At 40.4% G+C, this 9,075-nt stretch overlaps 1 pseudogene; it reads right to left on the bottom strand.

Moving 5' to 3' along the window:
• Window positions 1-4,102: 4,102 nt before the first annotated feature.
• LOC102811416 lies at window positions 4,103-4,953 on the bottom strand (annotated as a pseudogene).
• Window positions 4,954-9,075: the final 4,122 nt, after the last annotated feature.

Raw genomic sequence — 9,075 nt, 5'->3', positions numbered from 1 at the left:
TAAGTGCAGGTGAGTCCATTTCTAAGGTTTTCAAGGAGCAGCTGATGGGTTTAAACCACCAATCTTATGGGTTAGCAGTCCAGTGCTTATTCTACAGCACTATACCAGAACTCCATGAGTGATCCTACTAGTATTTAAAATACTGCCACAATGGCTTCCAGCATCACAGCAACACACAAACAATCACAGTACAACAAACTAATAGATCAGTGGTGGGAACTGAACAATAGTTAAGCCTAACCAGTAAAAACAACAACAACTGTCTGCCTTGAGCATTATGCTTTATAAAAAAATTATGTATATGAGATGAAATTGACAACAGCCTTCTGCTGGAACTGGACCAGAAGACCCTGACCCCCTCTTGTCAAGCTTGGTCTTGATTAGCTAGCTGAGACTCTGTTCCAAATGGTTTCAAGTAGGACTTCCCATCATTAAATTCCTCCTTTCTAGTATGAATAGAGGAGTCCTGGTTTAGCATTGTGGGCTAATGTGCTGGACTGCAAAGTCATTTGAACCACAAGGTCAGTGGTTCAAGCTCCTTGGAAACCCTATAGAGGGTTGATATGGGTTGCAAATAACTCAACAGCACTTAACAACAACAAGTATGACTAGAATGGATTTAAGCCTCTTTAATATTGGGGGACTAGCAGAATTTTCCAGTGGTCTATCCAACCTCCTATACCTCTATATTGTCTATGTATGCTTGCAGCCATTTCTATATTACCTTTAGTAAAACTTTACTCACATGGGATATCAAAGAGATTGTCCCATGATTTCCACATTCCATTGGGTCACCTCTCTTTGGAATGGGCACAAATACGGATCTCTTCCAATCAGAGGTTCAAGCCAGATTCAGAAGAGGACCTGGCATGAGGGATATCATTGCTAATGTCCCATGGATCTTGGCTGAAAGCAGAGAATATCAGAAAGCTGTTTACCTGTGATTTATTGACCAAACAAAGACTTTCGATTGTCTGGATCATGACAAGTTATGGATAACATTGCAAAGTATGAGTATACCGGAACACTTAATTGTGCTCATGAGGAATCTGTACATGGACCAAGAGGTTGTTGTTTGAACAGAACATGGGAACACTGAATGGTTTCAAATTTTAAAAGATTGTATTCTTTCACCATACTTATTCAACCTCTATGCTGAGCAAATAATCTGAGAAGCTGGTTTATATGAAGAAAAATGTGGCATCAGGATTGAAGGAAGACACATTAACAACCTGCGATACGCAGATGATACAACCTTGCTCACTGAAACTGAAGAGGACTTAAAACATCTGCTGATGAAGATCAAAGAGCACAGCCTTCGGTATGGATTACATCTCAATGTCAAGAAAACAAAAATCCTCACCACTAGACCAATAAACAACATTCTTATCAACAGAGAAAAGATTGACATTGCCAAGGACTTCATTCTTCTTGGATCAACTATCAAAACTCAAGGAAGCAGCAATCAAGAAATCAAATGATGTATTGGATTAGGCAAATCTGCTGCAAAGACCTTTTTTAAAGTGTTGAAGAGCAAAGATGTCAGCTTGAAAACTAAGGTGCACCTGACCCAAGCCATGGTATTTTCAATAACCTCATATGCATGTGAAAACTGGACAGTGAATAAGGAAGACCATAGAAGAATTGGTGCATTTGAGTTATGGTGTTGGAGGAGAATATTGAAAGTGCCATGGGCTGCCAAAAGAACCAATAAATCTGTGTTGAAAGAAGTACAGCCAGAGTGCCCCTTGGAGGCCAGGATGGCCAATCTTAGTCTCTCATACTTCGGACATATAGTCAGGAGGGACCAGTCACTGGAGAAGGATATCATGTTTGTTGGGAAGGTGGAGGGTCAGAGAAAAAGAGGAAGACCCCCAGTGAGGTGGATTGGCAAAGTGGCAGCATCAAAGGGCTCAAGTGTGGCAACAATTGTGAGGTTGGCCCAGGACCGGGCAGTGTTTTGTTCTGCTATGTATAAGATCGCTATGAGTCGGTACCTTCTCAATGGCACCTAACAACAAAAACAACATAGCTCTATATTAGAACCTTTGTACCAATTCCATCCATGTCTGAAAAATTCATCCCATTTCTTAGTAACCATCTAAAAATCTCTTTCCTACTAGGCTAATTTCTGTCCCAATTGCCTCTTTCCATTCCCCTATGAATTACCCTATGTTTCTTGTATCTATACAGTCCACGCAGACTGTTGCGTTCTTTTCTAGGAGTAAGGCTACATGTATCACCCACGTAGAAGGGGATCCTTTGATTACCATATCTGCCATGACTTGTGTAAAGTGGCATTGTTGTTAGGTGTCATCTAGTTGGTTCCAACTCATAGTGGCCCTATGCACAGCAGAACAAATCAATTCTGTGGTCACAATAAAGCCATTCCAACATTGCTTCCATAAGCAACAAATTAGCTGCTTCCTTTGGAGTACTCCACTGAGTTTTTTGTTTTGTTTTAACTACTTTGTTAAATTTATATTTTTTAAAAAAAACACAAATTCAGAATAATAAAATATTTACAAAATTGTCACACAGGAACAACCTTAAGATGTCATTTCATGCTGTATTGCCACATTTACTTGCAAAAGGTTAGACTTAGTCCAAATGAACAGCTGCCATTTAGAAATGTGAGTTCCTTTCTTCAAGCAAGAAGAAAGCTAACTGCCCATGTCAGACTAAAAGCCTCTAACAGGATGATGCGGAGACAGCCTAACCCCTCCAACGGAGGGAGACTGTGCCCTGTGTTGCTCTTTCCTCTTCTCTGGTCTTCAGCATCCTCATGCACCAAACGAGGCACAAGCTGGATGATTTATAAAGTCCTTCCATTTCAGAGGACAGCATTTTGTCCTTCCATTTCAGAGGGCAGCATGATAGTTTTCCACAGCTTTTTTTTTTTTTTTCTTTCTTTTTTGTAAATAATAAACTTCAACTAAAAATAACTTAACGTGCTCAAAAACTTTACCACAAGGAAGATGGCAGTTTGTGTGTGACTCTCACCCCCTTTGGATATTTTCCTTTTCAGAAGCTTCTGATTTGGGTTTACTTACTTGGAAAGTCCTGCCTTGGAGGTACCCACCTCTGCATACCCGTATGAGCTGTAGTCTATGACTCTGCCTTCTTCACAAAGGTGCTCCAGGAGCTAACTCTCTCTGATTACCAAGTACCCAGCTGATTGATTACATGCTCTTTCCTTACATTCCGCTGTTTATCATACAAGGTGTCTTTTGATATATTCATTCCTCTACAATGTCTTCATTTCCTGCTGCTAATAACTAAGCTTGAGGCATTTACATAACAAACAGCTCAGGTACTTTTGCTAGTATCTGAAACAACTGATTTGCATAGGAACCAATGATAGGCTACTGATGCTGGTTGATGAGCTGCCAGTTAGCACCTTACAGTTGTAATTCTGTCCCTCCATGGAACTCTGCATTAGGCTTAAGAGTCAACTCAGTGTGCTCACACTTTCACATAAAGCTTCCAGTCTCCTTTTCAGTATTATATGATTTTTTTTATTTTTTAACCACAAAGACATACTCAAGATACTACATCACAAATCCATGAGCAAATGCAATTAACCAGTTTTAAAAGCAAGTCTTCAAGCCTTTGTTCATGTCAGTGGAGCCCCAAGTTCTAGTGCACAGTATTCCAAATAATCATTTTTATAATTTGACAAAGATGAAAACCCATAGTCTTACAAGGGGACATATTTTCAGAAATCATTACTGCAATGTATAGCATTTTCATAATTATTTGAAAATTCATAGCACGGTATCACTCAAATTTTCTAATTATGAACATCGTATATTTACAATCATTTCCTCTCATAATGATCACAATGTTCTCCATTTTAATTTATTACTAATGAAATTCAGTTTCAACTACCTGATGTTGAGTTTGAGGTAGCTTCACAGTGGTTCTGTTACTATGAAAATGGTGTGTTTCAAACCACCTGAAGTTATTTGATTAGACTTAAGTGAAGAAAGAAAATACATATTAGTTATACCAACTTTTCACTTAATTTACAAACTAAAAAATAAAATGAAAGAAAGAGAAAAAAACAAAAAACAGTAAAATGACAAAACCAAATACTTCTTCAGTGTTTTAAATACAGTTCCTATGTGAGCATGGCCACAATGCATGGAATCTACTTCTTGGCCAGGAAAGTAGAGTCAAGGGAATAGGACTCAAATTCTGTTGCTACCTTTTGGTTAACCCAGTAAGGATGTGCATGAGTTCAAGTTTGTGAGCAAACAGATTCAGCACAGCACAGAGTCACTGCATGAACAAGGATCCATCCTTTAAATTTTGCCAGGAATAGTAATCCAGTGCTGTGGACTATGAATATAAGAAGTCTGCTTCAACTAGTACCTTCTGACATGTCATGTCATCATCAGAAGCACTGTCTGTCTCAATGCCACAGTCCAAGTCTGTACCTCTGCAGGCCTGAATAATAAAAAGTTGGGGCTTTCCTGCTAGACTTCTGCAATTATCCCTTCTGAATAAAGTCGTTAATTTTTTCAGGTCAACAGGTCCATTTGTTCCATAAGTAACGCCTTCCTCACCATGGCTTAGAAGCACACAGATAAAACTGCCCCTTTTGCTATGATCTTCTCCAGAGACACTGTGCATTAATCCCACAGTTTCTTCACATGTACAATCGTTTTTATTCCTGACTTTGTATTTCAGCTTCCTGAACTTTTCCTTGAGATTTGCTGCATTTACATCTGTACCAGATCAAGGTGCCATTTTAGTGCTGGAATGAAAGTTCTTATTATTAATCATTATACACAAATCCTTCTCAGGGTAGTCCATTTTGTAACAACTATCCAAGGATATCCTGGAGTCCATTGATTTGCTTCCATGGAAGATCTTTGTTTCTGAATTTTTAGTGGATTTTGAATCCACTGAGTTTTCACTATTCTTCACGGATACTTTTATTGACATTCAGTTTCCACTACGCCAGCAGCTTGCTCCGCTCGATGCAGCTTCCACTTCCATTGAATTTTTATAGAAGGATAGACACACTTTCCCTTCTCCTGGTAAACAGATCTTACTGCAAATTTATCCAGTCCATCAGACTGTCTGTCCCCTTTGTGTTCGCCATTCAGATAAATCCATCTAGTATTATCATTAGTGACTGTTCCACAGTGAATTATGAATCTTGCATCAGCCCAAATATTCTCTTCCATTCTGTAGCATTCAAAACTAAAGACACTGTCCTTACATTAGCTGCTGTTACAACTCATTTTAGTAATGGTTCCTCAAGAAGCTAATGATACCCATCTGTAAATTGAAGCAATTCCTTGACACTATTCTCCCAGTTTCAATGGCTTCTTGGGTTTGCCCATTCCTTTTTTAGAATACCTTCTTGGTGACCAGCAGTCCTAACAGCTACTATTGATAATAAAAACAACAGACTTGTATGTCCTCAACCTTCTCTTATCATTCTGTACTTGCATTTGCATCCCACTAGCTAATTTGTCGGGACTTCAATCTGTAGCTAATAGTCTGTATCCAATGAAGAGCTTTTGCCTTGGGAAAGTGTTTGCAACATGACAGCTGCTTTAATCCATTAGGTGATAGTTATCCCATCCAGAAATCAAGATTTCTTGACAATCACTGTTACAGTGAATCAGGATCTTTGCAACGAGCCCCACCATTCTGACACCAAGTGCATGAATAAATGATTTTAGAAAGAGCAGCACAAAGTTAATTCCTATGAGGTGGAGGGTAAACATATCCCTAATGCTCCACTTTTTCAACATGTTAGACCTCTCCAGAATCCTTGATGCCAATCTTCACTCACTCCTCCCCTCCTTTTACCTTTGTTGTTGTTGTGAAGTGCTGTCGAGTCGGTTCCGACCCATAGTGACCCTGTATAGGGTTTTCAAGGAGCAGCTGGTGAGCTTGAACCGCCGACCTTACAGTTCAAACGGCTTTGCAGTCTGATGCATTAACCCACAATGCCACACCAGGACTCCTTTATACCGTAGGGTTCTGCAATATGCTGCAACAGCTTACAGAACTCACAAACAGCTCATGCAATTATGGAAACTGGAAAGTCCCAAAACTGCAGTTTAGCAGTCAGTCTAGGGAATTCTTCTCACCTGTGAAGTCTCCGGAGCTAAGGAATCCCAAACCAGCAGGTCAGATGACAGGCTATTGGTACATGAGGCTGCAGGAGCTGAGGAGTCAGGTCAGGTGACAGGCCCCAAGTTCCACAAACTGGAGGTCAGATGCAAAATCCAGAGCCAAAAAGCAAACTTTCCCAAGCATTCCTATATACTCGGTTCAGATCATGCCCCCAAGGAAAACTAAGGGAGGGATGACTTGCATCCCACCCTTTAGTAAGTTGGGGGTGGGGTGGTTATATGTCGTGGAGGTGGTTTTGACTCCTAGCAGCCCTGTACAGGGTTTCCGAGGCTGTAAATCTTTATAGGAGCACAAAGCGTCATCTTTCTCCTGCAGAAGTGCTGGTAGTTTCGATTTGCTGACTTTAATGTTAGCAGCCTGACTCATAACCACTCCACGACCAGAGCTCCTTTAGTAAGTTGGGCATCCTTAATTCTTGTTATTGTTGTTAACTGTCATAGAGTCAGCTTCAACCCATAGCAACACTGTATAGGGTTTCTGTGGAGCAACTGGTAGGTTTGAACTGCCAGCTTTTTGGTTACCAGTCCAGTGCTTGTCCTACAGCACCATACCAGGACTCCACCCTTAATCCTTGTTGTTGTCGTTAAGTGCTGTCATAGCAATACTGTATAAGGTTTCCAAGGAGTGGTGGTGGATTTGAACCGCTGACCTTGTAGTTAATGGTCCAGTGCTTATACTACAGCGCGACACCTTAATCCTTCCTCATTAACAACTCACTCCAAAATGAGCCCATAATCACAGGTATAGAGGCTTTGTTGTTCTTCTTCTTGCGGTTATTAGGTTCCATCAAGTCGGTACCAACTCATAGCAACCCTATGTACAACAGAACGAAACACTGTCCGGTCCTGGGCCAACCTCACAATTGTTGCCACACTTGAGCCCATGGATGCTGCCACTTTGCCAATCCATCTCACTGGGGGTCTTCCTCTTTTTTTCTGACCGTCCACCTTACCAAACATGATATCCTTCTCTAGTGACTGGTCCCTCCTGACAATATATCCGAATTACGAAAGATGAAGTTTGACCATCCTAGCCTCCAAGGAGCAGTCTGGTTGTACTTCTTCCAGCACAGATCTATTGGTTTCTTTTGGCAGCCCATGGTACTTTCAATATTCTCCTTCAACACCATAATTTAAAAACATCAATTCTTCTACAGTCTTCTTTATTCACTGTCCAGCTTTCGCATGCATATGAGGTTATTGAAAATACCATGATTTGGATCAGGTGCACCTTAGTCTTCAAGCTGACATCTCTGCTCTTCAACACTTTAAAAAGTGCAGCAGACTTGCCTAATGCAATACGTCATGTGATTTCTTGACTGCTGCTTCCGTGAGTGTTGATAGTTGATTCAAGAAGAATGCTTTCATTTTTGAAGCTGCCGGCTCTTCTCTATGCTGCCGAGGATCTAATCCTTCTCAACTGGGATTCAAGATAAAATCCTGGAACCTTGCTCACTACAGCCTCATTTACCCTTTTTACTGGCATCCTGCCTTTCTGAATCTACTTCACAGCACATCTGCGCTGCTATAGAATAAGCACTAGACAGCTAACCTCAGATTCAGCAGTTCACACCCACCAGCAGCTCCTTGGAATCACTACTGCGTCGGTCTGAGTCCAACCAACTTGACGGCAATTAACAAAAAGTGACTCTTTGCTGCCCCCACCTGGCAACCAGAAATACAAATGCCATCATTTCAGCCTGCTGTGGCGCTGAGGGTTAATGCTCTGGACTGCAAGTTCGGTTTGAATGCGAGGTCTATGGTTCAACCTCACCAGCTGCTCCTCAGAAACCCTGTACAGGGTCGGTAAGAGTTGGAAACAACGCTACAGCACTTAACAACAACAATCCCTTGACTGTACTGTCCTATTAATAAATCACAATGCTGTTGTTGTTGAGTGCAGACAAGTAAGTTCCGACCCATAGCGACCCTATATAGGGTTTCCAAGGAGTGACTGGTGGGTTTGAGCCACCGAGTTAGCAGTTCAAACTGACCTTATGTTCCAGTGAATTATATCCTACAGTGCCACACAAGGACCCCAGTGAGTCATAATGGTGGTGATATGCTGCGGAGTCGGTTCCGACTCATAGCGACCCTATACAGGCTTTCTGAGGCTGTAAATCTTTAAGGGAGCAGAAAGCCTCATCTTTCTCCTGTGGAATCGTGTGACTCATAATCTCTACGTTACTTAATCACAATAGGTAGTTTTAACTTTCCTAGAGGAAAGTAAAAAAAATGAAAAAAAAAAAAAACAACTAATTTTAATAATTTATTTTATTTAGGTTACCTAATATTACTAAAATATATTATTTATACAGACTATATATTTAGTTTGAAGTCCTGGTGTGGTGCTGTAGGATAAGCACTGGGCTGCTAACCACAAGGGCAACAGTTCAAACCTACCAGCTTATAGGTTTCCTTGGAAACCCTGTACAGGGTCACTATGAGTCAGAACTGAACATATGTTTAGTTTGCCTAATATCCTCAAGATATTATTCTTCTAAGTATGAAAATATTTATTAATGAAATCATTTGCAGTTTTTCCCATCCCAAGTTTCAAAATTCTGGTATGTATTTTACAGGCTATCAAAATTTGAACTAGCCATATTTCAAGTGTTCAGTAGCCACATGGGATTAGTGGGCTACCATATTGGACAACTTAGCCTTGGATACTAAATCCCCTCTTCATGTCTGATATAATTAGTAAACTGATTCCCATGTGGAGGTAAAATGGTATTAACAAATTTTAATACTTGGCTAGTGTGTTCCACCAAATAAAGCAGGATTAGAATAGAAATACATCACTTAATAGACAATTGGATATAGTATAGAGAATACAGGATTCATATTCAGATGATCTAAAGTTCAAATCCCAACAAGGCAATATATAAATATTATTGTTGTTAGGTGCCAT

This window comes from Chrysochloris asiatica, unplaced genomic scaffold, assembly GCF_000296735.1.
Source record: "Chrysochloris asiatica unplaced genomic scaffold, ChrAsi1.0 scaffold00004, whole genome shotgun sequence".
NCBI lineage: Eukaryota > Metazoa > Chordata > Mammalia > Afrosoricida > Chrysochloridae > Chrysochloris > Chrysochloris asiatica.
The sequence above is the reverse complement of the archived record's forward strand: the minus strand, read 5'-3'. Positions and strand labels throughout refer to the sequence as shown.